The sequence below is a fragment of the Zonotrichia albicollis genome, chromosome 2 (assembly GCF_047830755.1).
Source record: "Zonotrichia albicollis isolate bZonAlb1 chromosome 2, bZonAlb1.hap1, whole genome shotgun sequence".
Lineage (NCBI taxonomy): Eukaryota > Metazoa > Chordata > Aves > Passeriformes > Passerellidae > Zonotrichia > Zonotrichia albicollis.
The window spans coordinates 43,114,920-43,128,542 of NC_133820.1; the positions used below are offsets into that span (position 1 = coordinate 43,114,920).

At 44.5% G+C, this 13,623-nt stretch overlaps 1 long non-coding RNA gene across 2 annotated transcripts; it reads right to left on the reverse strand.

Moving 5' to 3' along the window:
• Positions 1-788: 788 nt before the first annotated feature.
• LOC141728328 (uncharacterized) lies at positions 789-8,135 on the reverse strand. Of its 2 annotated transcripts, XR_012579247.1 has the most exons (4): positions 8,039-8,135; positions 7,811-7,870; positions 7,198-7,332; positions 789-1,436 (listed from the first exon to the last, which is right to left on the reverse strand). It is a non-coding gene; the product is annotated as an uncharacterized LOC141728328 (long non-coding RNA). The 2 variants fall into 2 exon arrangements; XR_012579248.1 differs by lacking the exon at positions 7,811-7,870.
• Positions 8,136-13,623: the final 5,488 nt, after the last annotated feature.

Here is a 13,623-nt window from a genome sequence, read left to right on the forward strand (position 1 = left end):
TCTCAAGAGTAAATCTTGCTTACTCATGACTTATTTCTGTCATAAAAAACTTCTTGTTTGCCAGAGAGCTGAGGGTGTGATGCCAGCATTTTCTTATCAAAGAGTTTTATTAACTAGTCAAAATATTCTGTATATCTCTGCACCTGTGTTTTTTTTCCTTCCCTCATGACTACCCAGATATTTGCCTGACCTTTATTCTTCTCTTACATAAGTACTTTGCAAGCGTTTACAAACTCACTGATAGTAAAATTTTATCTTGGCAGAGTGAGCACATCAGTGATTTCACATTCTGCTCTTATCAGCTGACTTCAGTCTAGAAACTTCGCAGCCCAGGGTTAATCGTGTATCTCATGAACTTCATAATCTACAGGCCATGGGTCAGGAAAGTTCACAACCATTTTTATCAGTGTGGGTAAATGCAAAGTTCACTACTGGAAAAAAAAAAAAACAGCACTGAACTAGAGCATGTACAATAAAACAAGGCCCTTAAAACAGGTTCCTTCAGGACTGCTTGGCTACAGAGGGGGATAGAAAGGGTAGGAAGCATTTTCACACCAGCTCTTCTGATTTTATCTGTGTCTAATGACACAGGGTAGGATTCATAGCCACAGGAATCATTCTAGGATAACTACTACATAGTAGTAGTTATAACTACTAGTCTTATAACTACTACATAGTAGTAGTTATAAGACTAGGAGAGTTCAATGTAGGATTAGGCATTTTAAGGGGAATGAGAAATTACAGACCTACAAGATTTTAATAGGGGAAAATGAAATTACACCAGAATGTTTTCAAAGTGAAAGATGAGAGATTTTGATTATATGTTAGGAACAAATTCTTTGCTATATGGATGGTGAGGCACCAAACCATTCTATGACTGTATGAAAGTGTGAGATCAGAGGTGTGCAGAAAAAAAATTAGATGGCCAAAATTTCATAAGCACCATAGGTGTTGATACACTTTGGGCACCAGTAGCAGCCTCTGTGATGCAGGATCTGTTCTCTGGGTAGACTGCTCTGGCAATACACTCCTACTGAGATCATCAGAATAGCCAAAAGAGGGAGGAGAGTCTTTACCTGTGGCTGTTGATTCATGCAGATTCCAGTAATCTCCAAGATGTGAAGGTCCTGACCTGTCATTGCTACCTTGATGGTGTTCATGACATACCCCATACCCCAATAATGGTATTGAAGAGGAAACCCCAGAGAGGATCTGTAGTATCTGCACTGATCTCCATGACTGCAGCGGACCACACATCTTCTTTGAGAGATGGGGCTGAATTCCCAGCCCTGCCACAAGTCTCATCTTGCCCATGGGCATCTCATTTGCTACCAAGGCCTCCAGTCATTTTCCATGCTACATATAATAACTCAGCTCCATGCTTGCTGATGCAGGCTCTCTTACTAGACCAAGTGGTGTGTGAATTCCCAGTGCACCTGCAAAGATGTATGATCACCCCTGAGTAATTTTCCTCGAGGGCATTCAGGGAAGGAAAGCATGATCCCACCTAAAGTTTCCCCGCTTTCAGCAAATTCCCACATATTTCAAAGGGAGGAAAAAGAAATCAAAAGGAGAGATTAATATTTGCTTAATGAAGCTGCAGAAGTACATTTCTTTGTGGGAAACTTATTAAAAGTCCCTTCCTCATGGATATGTGGCTGGTAAGTAGGTACTTTGTCAAGTCTGAAAGGAAAAATAGCCCAGATCGGAAGTCTAATCACATTGAAACCATATGTGCAGCATATGTCAACAGTTACAGAGAGCTTTAGAAAAAACAACTACCAAACCTCGGCTTCTGACTTCAAAGGGTTTGAAAAAGCCAAAATGTTGATCACTAAATTTCTTCCCATTAGGGAAAAGTTATGAAGATTTGTGTTTGTGATATGTGCATGTGTGTGTGTCTGTGTCTTTATGTCTGTGCATGTCTGTTGTTGTGAATGGTTTTGCTACAGTAAACTAACTAGAGGTTCCTACCATAACAAAAAATCCTCCCAGAGCTGGCTTCCTCCCTGGGACGCTACAGATCTCAGCACACACTGAGTCAGTTTTTTTCACAAGCCAGAGCTCTGTTTTAAAGCCCAGTCCTGCCTCTGAAAAATGGCTTTATTCAACAACAGCACCATGGGGCTCTGTGTTTCCTGCCTCCCCTTGTTTCAATATGACATACGCATTGCTCTCACAAGGGTGAATGGTCTTTCCATCAGCTGTTGAGACCAAAGACTCATTGTGAGTTGGAGGAGTTAACACAGGCACTTTTCCTCTACAATCATCTCTCAAAACATTTCAGCATATAGGTTGGTGGTAACGTCCCCTTCATGCCCTTGATCCTCTTCTCTGCTGCTATGGAGTACCTTTAATAAGGGAATGCATGAGTTCCCAGCACAAACTGGAGTTGTTGCACTGGGTCCTGGGGAAACAGGGATGAAATCACTAAGCCAAATACTTGGAGACCTAAAGGCAGAGTGGGGGCACACACCACTTAGCTCGTGGCTTGGCTGTCAGCACATGCCAGCTGCGCCTGCACTCCAAACAGTCCTTGGCAATAAGGGTCAGGGTTAAGTCCTCCGTGGGAACCTGTGCATTGCTAAAGCAGACTTGCCACTTCTGAGGCCCCAAGCAGGAGAAGGTGCATGGGGAGATCCCAGCTTCCCCATCAGCTACAAGCTCTCCCAGGGAGAAGAAAAACCCCCTTTCCAATAGGGTTTGGGGAGAGATGTGAGAGACGTGGGAAGGAGCCAGCAGAGAGGTGATAACAGCCCAACATGCAGCTCTTTGGGGAAACTGGTTCTACCAGGGTGGTGCAATCCCCTTAGTTCACACACAACCCTTTTTCCTCCCACCTGCTCCCACCATGAGGCTCCACTGGGCCAGTTGCATTTATCTGTGAACAGGAAAATAGCAGTTAGAAATTTCTTGAAAAAGAGCTGGTGGAAAAATCAATGCAGATACATAGAGCTTCCATGAAGCAAGCTGCCTGTGTATGTGAGGGTGTGTGGATTCTACATCACGGAGCTATGGCAAAGCACACATTTGGGAGGTCACAGCAGAGCAGACAGGATGGACAGGCAACAGAAACTTGTCTCCCAAGCAGTCCCCCGAGATACTTGGCTGACCCTGACCCTGACTCTGCTGTTGCTCTGTTGAGTACAAGATGGATATAAGTCAAGATGGGGTTCCTTAGTCCTCTGTACTGGCAAAGGGGTGCAAGGAAAGGCCATCTTCTCTCTCAGGGAACAAGGTCTGGGAAAAGAGGTTCTGTCCTTTCTTGTGGCAGTTCTCCAGCAGGGTCCATGCACCATTCTCTCCTCATTGATGGCTGTCAAATATGAATCTCCCTGATATCCCAGATAACTTCTCTCAGTGCACACCTTTTAAATGCCTACACAGCACACACCACAGGGGAGCCCCCTTGCTTCACCTGGCCCCTAGCTTTACTCCTCTCTAACACTGACTTCCAGCACACAGACCTAAGATATCATTAACTTCTTCAGCCCAAAAAAAGGACTTAGTGACTTAGGATTTTCTCTGCTGATGTTCTCAAGGCTCTTGGGAAAGCCTTCAAGCTGAGAAGCTACATAAAATTGTCCCTGACATGTACCACCTCACCAAAAATATTTGTAAATTCAAGATGGTGGGAATCTGAAGTGTCAAGTCATTCAGTAAACTACATGACATTTTAAAGATCTATTTTCTTGATCATCTGCAAACATTTACCTTACACTAGGAAAATTAAGGATATATCAACCATTCAAAGCCATTGAAAAATAATTTAAAGAAAACTCTTGAGGCCCCTTATGAGATGGAAGACATTGAGGTGTTGAAGTGTGTCCAGAGAAGGGCAGTGGAGCTGAGGAAGGGTCGGTACCACAAGTCTGATGAGGAAAAGCTGAGGAAGTTGGGAGTGTTTAGCCAGAGAAAAGGAGGCTCAGGGGAACCTTTTTGCTCTCTACAACTGCCTGAAAGGAGGGTGTAGTCAGGTGGGGGTCAGTCTTTTTTTCCAAGTCACAAGTGATAGGATAAGAGGAAAAAGCCTTAAGTTGCACCGGGGAGGTTTGAATTGGTTACTAGAAAAAAATTCTTCCCCAGAAGGGTTGCCAAGCACCAGAGGTGTTGATGGAATCACCATGTCTGCAGCTGTAGGTGTGGCACTTGGGGACATGGTTTAGTGGTGGGCTTGCTTGGCAGTGCTGGATTAGTAGTTGAACTCAATGACCTTAGAGGGCTTTTCCAGCCTGATCAATGACATGATTCTAGGGTTCAAGATCTTGGTGAAGCTTAAAAAAATAGTATTTTCTTTTCACATTCCTGTTTTTGTAAGGAAAAGCTGTTTTGTGGTAACCTGATTCATGAGCTCAATGCGCTTGGGAGCTGAACACACTTCAGTTTTGGACATGGTCTGCAAGATTGCAGAAAGAAATTCGAACCAGCCAAGGAAAATGAGTTAAGAACAATGGCTGTGACTCACATGAATTCTAGAAAATAATTTTGCCTGTTTAGCCTAGAGAAGTAAGAGCAGATAACACCATACAATCACTTCATGTACAGGACTGTGAGCAGAGGGAGAAGGGCTGTGCAGGTTTAGCCGTGGTGGATCGAACAAGGAAGGGGAGATTAAATTTAGCTGGCTATTAGGAACAATTTCCTGAGAGTGAAGACAATTAGGCAGTGGAACTGTTTTGCCTAGTGAGGTAATTACTGCACAAACACTAGATGGACGCAAGCCAAGATTAGATAAGTATAGTGGAAAATGTAGTACAAGGTCTCTCCTGATGAGCCCACAGGGGCTGGCTTTGCTGGCCCTGCGCCCGGCCAAGCAGTTACAGCAAACTTTCCCTGAAGAGCTCCTGAGACAACAGGGGCTTTACTGGGACAGGGACTGCAGGACCAGAGCTGGCTTTCATCAGGGCGGAGAGAAACAGAGAGCAACAGAGAGCAATGCATCAACCCCACCTGCCATCAAAGCCCACAGAATGTCTGAGGAAGTTAAGAAATGAAAGTTGAAGCAAAAAGAAAAAAATCTAAATAGTGACTTTTGTAAGGGACCATGAGCCTTTGTTAGGCTTTGTAAAGCCCCTTTTTGTTTCATATGGGGCTTGGATGTTTCTGCACTTGTTGGTTCACATTGGTTTTTTTGTCTTTTCATTGACACATGCCAAGTGTTTGCTGAGTCTGGAGCTGGGACAGCTTCCAGAGAAAGGAGGCAGGTTTTTGGAAGAGTCACAGGGCTGAGAGCAGAACACCTAAATTCTGGACTCCTTTAGTATCTCTCAGAAGGAGGAGGCAGCTGAGTACTTTCCAAAATATATTTTCCTCAGCTATGACATTATAAGGGTAACTCCTTCCCCTGTTATTAGGGTGAGGAGATGGGAAGAAGACCCTGTCCCACTGACAGACAAGGCTTCATCTCAGCAGAAGACATTACCTCACATGTGGCCCTGTACCATGGCTGATGTCTGGATGCAAAAGGCAATGTGGGGAAACGAGCAAGCAAGTCATTTTGGGCTGAAAGTAGAAGCACAGAGTGATGCTCTTGGGGTACCCATGGAATCCATGTGGATACCACACTAGGTAATCTAACCCTGGGGCTAAACTCATTCTCACATGTCCCTGAGAAGTCCCAGGAGGGCAACAGGCACTCCTCCCCATCAACAGCTACTCTTACAGGAGCATTCCTGGATCATACCCTGATATAATCCAGTTAGAGGTTATCCCAGCTCAAAAACTGGCTCTGTAAGAGGAGAGCATGAATGTATAGGACACTCACACATACATCCCAAAAGATGCAAGCAGAGCAATGCTCAGTGTCAGCCCTGGGTTTTATCTGCCAGCTATTTACCTAATGCAGTAAGTTGTCAGGTATTTCACCCTGGAAATTAGGCCACTTAATCAAAATGCTGTGCTGTCCAGAGATGCTTAATAACAGCATATTTGCCCACTATATTGATAATAAACCTCTCAATTTATTTACCTGCCTCAGTAAATAGATGTGACCCTTTTCATGGAGGGGAGAGAGGCAACTATTGCCCACCACCATCAATCACCACCACCACTTTTCTGTTTAGGAAAATTCCTCCTGAGTGGAAAAAGCCAGAGCTGAGCAAACAGGATAAAGGATGCTGAGTGGCCAGGAGTCAGGGAACCCTTCATCTCCTGCACAGTACCATCCCAAGATTTGCACATGGTTATTATTCAACCTGTAGTCTGGAGCTGCAACCGGACAACCTTCAGGTTAGAATCTTAGAATAATTTAGGAAGGAAAAGACCTCCAAGATAATCAAGTTCAACCATTAACCAGCACTGCCAAGCCCACCACTAAACCCTGTCCCCAGCTAGCACATCTACATGCCTTCAAACACTTTCAGGGATGGTGACTCCCCCACTACTCTGGGTAACCTGTTTCAATGCCTGACGACATCTTGGGGAAGAAATTTTTCCTAATACCCAATGTAAACTGCCCCAATACAACTTAAAGCCACTTCTTGGTCCTGTCACTTGTTACTTGGGAGAAGAGACCAACCCCCACCTGGCAACAACCTTCCTTCAGGGAGGTGAAGCTTACAGAAATTTAATCTCCCTTCCCCCCAGCAAGGCTGGTTACTGCAGCAACAGCATGTTGACCATGTCCAATTCCAGACAATGCTCTTTCCCACAGTCCTGACACTCCATTACCTTCTACCTTCAAGCTCAGAGAATGATGAAGAGCTCCTGTCATTGCCCATGGTGCAATCACACCAAAGTGCTTGGGATGTCAAATTGCTCCTCCAAGCAGGATAGAGCACTATTTAGTGCAGTTAGCACCAAGCATCTAATGTGAAGTATTGCCCTCAGAAAGCAATCCAGCTTCATCTCTGCGGTCTCTTCTGCTCCCAACTAAGGCCTGTTCAGACATTTCAGTGATATTTTTACTGTGATCACAAATTCCTTGCCTGGCTAAGAGCCCCTTTTGACCTTCTTCATGTAAAGCAGATGTTTCCCACTCCAGTGCTTCAGGGGATGGATTCATTCATTTTGTCTGTGCTGGTTTTCTGTTGTTGTGCATGTCTTGAAACTAGTGATGTTACTCCTCTTTAAAGTGTTCAAACAAGTAAGGTTTATGTGACTCCTATGAAGTTAAATCAGGTTGAACAGCCCAGTGTAAAGTACCAGGATAACTGGAGCTCGCAACCCACACTGAACCTCATTTCCATGCCCTGGTACCTCTTTCCTGTGACTCTGCCATTCCCAGTCTGGAGTACCCAGGAGAGGGGCTGCATGAAAGGACCTCTCCAGTCACCCCCTTTCCATTCATCCTTCATTTCTCCCATGCCCCATCTCACCACGCAGCTCATCGTCCTACAAGGAAAAAAAGGGACCTTCAGGACCTGAGATTGTTCTTTAATCATTACCTCACTAACTTGTGTTTTATTTCACTCCTATGACACCCATAATTTAAGTCTAGACCTAATAAACTCCTCTGGAACACGGTGATGCCACAGCCAGGCACAGTGAAGGCAAAAATGGGAAGCAAAGTTCATGCATGCTTGAAGCCATTGCAAAACATCCTGAAACTGCTTATATAAGAAAGTAAGAACTGCTTGTTCATTGTGGTCATCGTTCGTCACCACTATCTCAGCCCTTGCCAATTTACAAGCCAGGGAGACCAGATCAGGCAGGTTCAGGCAATCCATGATGTGAACTTTACCTAAGCAAATACAGGCTGGGATGAATAATTAACAGGAAGCTGTAATATTGAACTGTCCCATGAAAGGCGGGAAGGGGCAGAGAGAATAATGAGAGAATGTCAGTCTTGTAAAAAAGCATTTTTTCTGACCTTCACTCTAAGCCTGGACTCAACTTGTTCTGCTCTTCTCTGATCCAAGCAAAAGCGCTCCTGCAAGGATATAATATGAGGAAAGACAGAAGGGGTGTTCTTTTGAGAAGAGCTTTGCAGTACCTCCAATGTGATTAGCATATAGCCAGATTTCCCCTGTTCAAAGAAGCACAAAAAGGAGATATAAAGATCCTCAAAACTGAATTAGGCACCCAAGTTCACACTTACCAGCTGCTGGTGGGGATGAATGCTTCTTCATTACTCTAGAGAGCTTTTTCTCTGAGCTGAAGTTCCTGTTAGGGTACAGCCAGGAGGTACCTGCTGAAGTCATCTCTGAAAGGCTACTGGCATGACAAAAATGCTCTCTGTTTGAGCCAAAACCAACAAGCTGAACATTTTACTATTCTATGCACTGTGTCTTTGCTCAGTGAACTCAGAGCCATGGCTCTCTCCCCAGCAGCAGCAGGAGTGTCTATTTACTAATTCAGAACAGCCTGGGCACCCCTGGTGAGGTGCTTGCTATGGTCTGGAGAGCCCCAAAACTTCCACAGGTGTTTATGACAGGAGACTGCTGTAGCTGAAGGAGGCATCTACCCACCCAGCAGAGCAGTTTGGCTCTAAATAGTGCTCAGATGGACAACACTTTGAGCACTCTAATCTATTGGAATATGTCTCTGGCAATGGCAGGGCTTTCAGAACAAGATGATCTTGAAGGTCCCTTCCAACTCAGGCCATTCTATGATTCTATAGTTCTATGATTCTATGATTCTATGACACAGAGCTCACACAGTGACCTACTGACACCCAAACCATCCAAAGGTGAGCATGTTTCCCATCTTTGACTTCAAGGCCTGTGTCCCAGGGCCTGAGAACAGGCAGGCTTTGACTTGATGTCATCTGCAAATTTCCTGATAGTGGACTCCATCCCCTCAAGATGTCATCAATAAAAACATTGAACAGAACTGGGCCAGCACAGAGCCCTGAGGGACACCACTGGTGACAGGCCCCAGCTGGATGCAGCACCATTCACCACCACTCTCTGGGCCCGGCCATGCAGCCAGTTCTGAACCCAGCAGAGTGCTCCTGTCCAAGCCACAGGCTGCCAGCTTTTCCAGGACAGTGAGAGAGGCTGTGCTTAAATCCAGGGACACAACATCCACAGCCTTTCCTGCATCCACCGGGCATAAAAGGAGACCAGGTTGGTCAGACACGACCTACCCCTCCTAAACCCATGCTGGCTGGGCCTGATACCCTGGCCTTCCTGTAGTGCTGTGTGATGACACTCAATATAAACTGCTCCATCACCTGACCGGGTATTAAGGTCAAGCTAACTGGCCTATAGTTACCAGGATCCTCTTTTCTACCCTTTTTGTGAATGGGTGTCACATTGGCCAGCTTCCAGTCATCTGGAACCTCACCAGTGAGCCAGGACTGTTGGTAAATGAAGGAGAGAGGCTTTGCAAGCTCATCTGCCAGCTCTCTCATCACCCTGGGATGGATCCCACCTGGTCCCATGGATTTGTGAACATCCAAGCAGCTCAGCAGTTCTCTGAGCGCCTCGTCCTGGATAAAAGGGGGACCATTCTGCTCCCTGACACCATCTACCAACCCAGGAGGACAGCTGTCCCGAGGAAAACCTGTTTTCTGTTGAAACTTGATGCAAAGAAGGTGTCTTAATGTAGAAAGCCTGCCTTTTCCTCATCTTTAGTTACTAAATTCCCTTCCGCACCTAATAGACAATGGAGGTTGTCCTTGACCTTCCTTTTACCATTAATGTATTTATAAAAATATTTTTTATTGTCCTTACAGAAGTGGTCAGATTGAGTTCTAACTGGGCTTTTGCCTAATTTTTTTTATCTAATTTTTTACATGACCTAGCAACTCCATTAAACATTTCCTGAGATACCTGACCCTCCTTCTAAATGTGATGCATCCTCTTTTTTATCCTCAGTTCCTTCAAAAGCTTCTTGCCCAGCTAGGCCAGTGGTTTTCCTCAACAGCTCATCTTTCAGCACACAGGGACAGTCTGTTCATGTGTCTTCAAGATTTCTGTTTTGAAGCACACTCATCCTTCCTGGACTCCTTTGTTTTTAAGGGGTGCTTCCCAAGGTATTCTCCAAATAAGTCTCTTGAACAGCCCAAAGTCTGCCCTCTAGAAGTCCAGCATGGAAGTTTTATTGATGTCCCTCCTTGTTTCATCAAATATTGAAAATTCTATTATTTCATGACTTGACAGTGAAAACTAAAAAGAAATCAAAATACAGGAAGCAAGTGAGAGCTCTATACTTTCTTTGAAATATTTTACCAAAGAGGCATATTTAACCTATTTATCTCCTTATTTCAGACAGACACTATGGCCTGGGAACCTTACACCTGCTCTAGCATGTGATGGTGTATGTTTTCAGCTTGGGTACATGAGTCTGTTTCACCCTCCCAAAAAGGCAGCTTTCCTTTTGGAATGGAAGGGACTAGCCATGGCTCTTCTCAGATCTACGAACCTAAGATTTGCAAATATTTTCTATAAAGAAAAGCAAGACCCTGGTGTAAGAATTTTCCAGTGTTTGTCTTAACATTTCCACACGTGTGGAGCTGTACAGATTAGTGAAGGGTTTTGATCTTGTTTTACTCAGAGTCTGGGCGATGCAGTCAGAAGTAACAAAATCACAGCTGCTTGTACTCTCTCTCTTTTCCTGCCTCCCTGTCTTCATCCATCTACCTCTATATCTACCTATCACTTGCACTGTTCTGGCAGTAACTGAATCCTTTCCCATAAATTCAGTGGAAATGGAGAAGTTCCCAGTGAGTGTCCTGGAGTTATTGGAAGGATTGATAAGATTAAAATACCTCCTGTGGTCACATTCAGAGCTTGTTGGTTAATTGTGTTCACTTATTGATAGGTTTTTTTTCCCTAAAATCAGCCTACAGAGTACATTTATGTTTTACAGATAATATGTATCCATTCTTCGATTCACACAGATTCCAGGAGGATTTTGTCTAAGATCCTAAAGCAAACTTCTTGCTGCTGGTCAGATGAAACTGTGTCTGATGGGAAGTCCCCCCACTCTTGTGTTTGAGGACCTCCCACTTCTCTCTTTGATCCTATTCCCTGGGGAATTTCCACAGCTCTTCCTATTTCCTTCTGGTCTGAATTTCTCAAATTTCAGTTTGGCAAACTAAACCCCTTAACAAGAGAAAGAGCTTGCTGGGATTGGTATCAGTTTACACAGATCTGCCAGGGTAAAAACTACACAATGTCTGAGTATTGGAAACAACAAGGACTGGTGTATAAGAGGTGTCAGGGCAGGGTCTAGTAAGGAAAGATGAACACCAGCTTGTTTTTCTTTCTCTCACTGAGAAATAGCACTTGAAGGAATCAGTGAGAGGTGATGTGACCTAAAATGTGTGTGCAGAGAGTTGCACCAAACTTGGAAATAGAGCTGAGGAGGCTCTGAGATGCCCAAGTCTGGTGGAGATGGGCTCTGGCCAGGCTCTGTTGGTAGCCAGTGCTTGGCTCTGGAGTTTGTTTTAGTGTGGGATCCAGTTCTTCCTTACAACTGCAAGAAGGGATGGGAACCAACAGAGAGACCTTTTAACAGCTGCCCTCCTCTTCCAGCTAACCTCTATTGCTGTCCTTTTGAGACTGCAGCTCTTCACATTTCAGATCTTACTAAATATGAGCAAAGGGGAAAGAAGGCAGAGGAGAACAATGCTGGGAATGGTGTCAGTATTCGGATGCAGTAGGGAGGGAGGAATCTTGAACAGCTAAAGCCCTTTTTCCCTTCTAGTTCTGGACTTGACAGGAGTGTCCAGATTGAATCAGATATAATCCCTATCCAGCTGGGCTTTTCTTCATGCATGTCCCCAAAATACACACATCTGACTTGCCTCCAGGGTGCCAGGGATTTGGTATGGATATGCTTTGTTCCTGCTTTTTTCTCTGGGATGTGATGAGGGAAGGTCAGTAAAAACATGAACCACAGGAGGGGGGACAGAAGAGAAGAGAACAGTGAGTGTTAGAGGAGATACAAGGAATTCTTTGCAAACAGCAGAATTTTGTGGTTGTAAAAGCAAAATATCTTTGTTTGCATTGGCCTCAAAAACAAAATATGTGTGATTGTCCTTTATTCTTGATTTGGTGTCTGGTGGCAGCTCTGGCTCTGTGAAAAGCTGGGAGCAGTGTTCCTGCTCCTGGTATGTGAAGATGAACTTGTGGTTGAGGGCCAGGCCAAGGAATTTGGCTCTTCTGCCAGGCCCTGAAGCAGACTGGCTGCCTCAGACACACAGCACTGCAGCGAGCATCCCTGTGCCTCAAAATGTTTAACCATCCAGGGGCATCTGGCTCCAAAGGGAATGAGGAGAGGAAAGGGGCAGCTTATCCCAGCCAATTTGGAAAATATTGAGTAGGGGATTAAAAAAAAGCATTTTCCTGGTGAGTTGGACACTTTAATAATGAGGATTCACAGCACCTTTGGATCAAAATCTCAACCAGTGTATATTCTGACTTTGGGAATCATTAAATTTAAGAGATGACTCTCTCTTTGCTGTCTTAATGAAGGTCAGAGCCTAAGCTCAAATACATCAGCTACCTAATTCTCTTAGGCTCACCCATCATTTCCTAGACCCCAGCCAGGCTTTCCTGGCCACATACAAGTGCTCCAAAGCTGAGGGGATCTGACAGGGATTCTAAAAGATGTTGTATTGTACTTTATATATGTATTGATGTGTCATCTTTTGTCACGTTAATGCTTGCAAAGGTCTTGAGACCCTTGGGAATAAAAAGGATTTGGGGATCAGGCAGTCGCACACATTGCATATATCAGTTTGCTGAACATGGAACAGGTTTAAGCCAACATTTAAGGGAATTCTAGGCTTTAATGCATTCTGAAGGCATCCCAGCTTGCTGGTTTTATGCTGTTCTGCTATAAAGCATCTGCTGGGATATTGTTCTCTGCATTAGTCAGGCCAAAACTTAGGAGATCCCCATATCTGCAGAGTACCACAGGATGGTATTTTTGTTTTGGTTTCTGTTTCAGTTCCTCAGTCTTTACAAAAGTTGCTACACAGGGCTGCAAGCTGCAGGCTGCCTACTTTCCTCTCTTGCTAAAGGCACCACTGTTATTTCAGGTAAAGCTTTCCTTCTTTACGCTCTTGCTTTATACCATGTCAGCAGCTGGGTTAATTTTGATCTGCTCGGGGGTGAAAGCAGACAGCCACACAACCAAGGAGATTTCTGAGCATGGCAAGACAAAGCAATCTCTTCTTTTTGTATGCCTTCCTTGGATTTATTGTCTGCATCAGCCAGGCTCCTGGTTCCAGCTGCAAGTTTTTATTATTCCAAGAATAATCGTTTGGCTAACAGAGACCTCTCCCTGCAGACAGAGGGAAGGATCAACCCAAATTGATATTGCAGATGGAAGTTTGCTTGGAGCAGCTCACAATACCAAAGAGAAAGCAAAGGGGTTTTTAACAGAAGCACCTACCTTTTTTCCCCTGGTTGACCTTTCTCCTCTCTCTCTGTCCACCCTCCACCACCTAGAAAAAAAAAAAAAAATGGAACATAAGTGCAGGAGTATATAACTGGAAGAAAAGCAGCATAAAGCATATCAGGTTCCCTAAAGTGCAGATTCGAATCCAGTGGCTTACACCATTTTTGGGTCAGCTCCTTTGGAAAAAATGGAGAAGACCCACAAAGGAGGCACCTACAGCATCCATTTACCCATCCACTTATGGGTTGTGGCGAGTCCTGAAATGGCTGATTGGTTCCTCACATATTGATCTGGAGCATCAGAAAAGGGGGCCTGAAAATGGTCCTT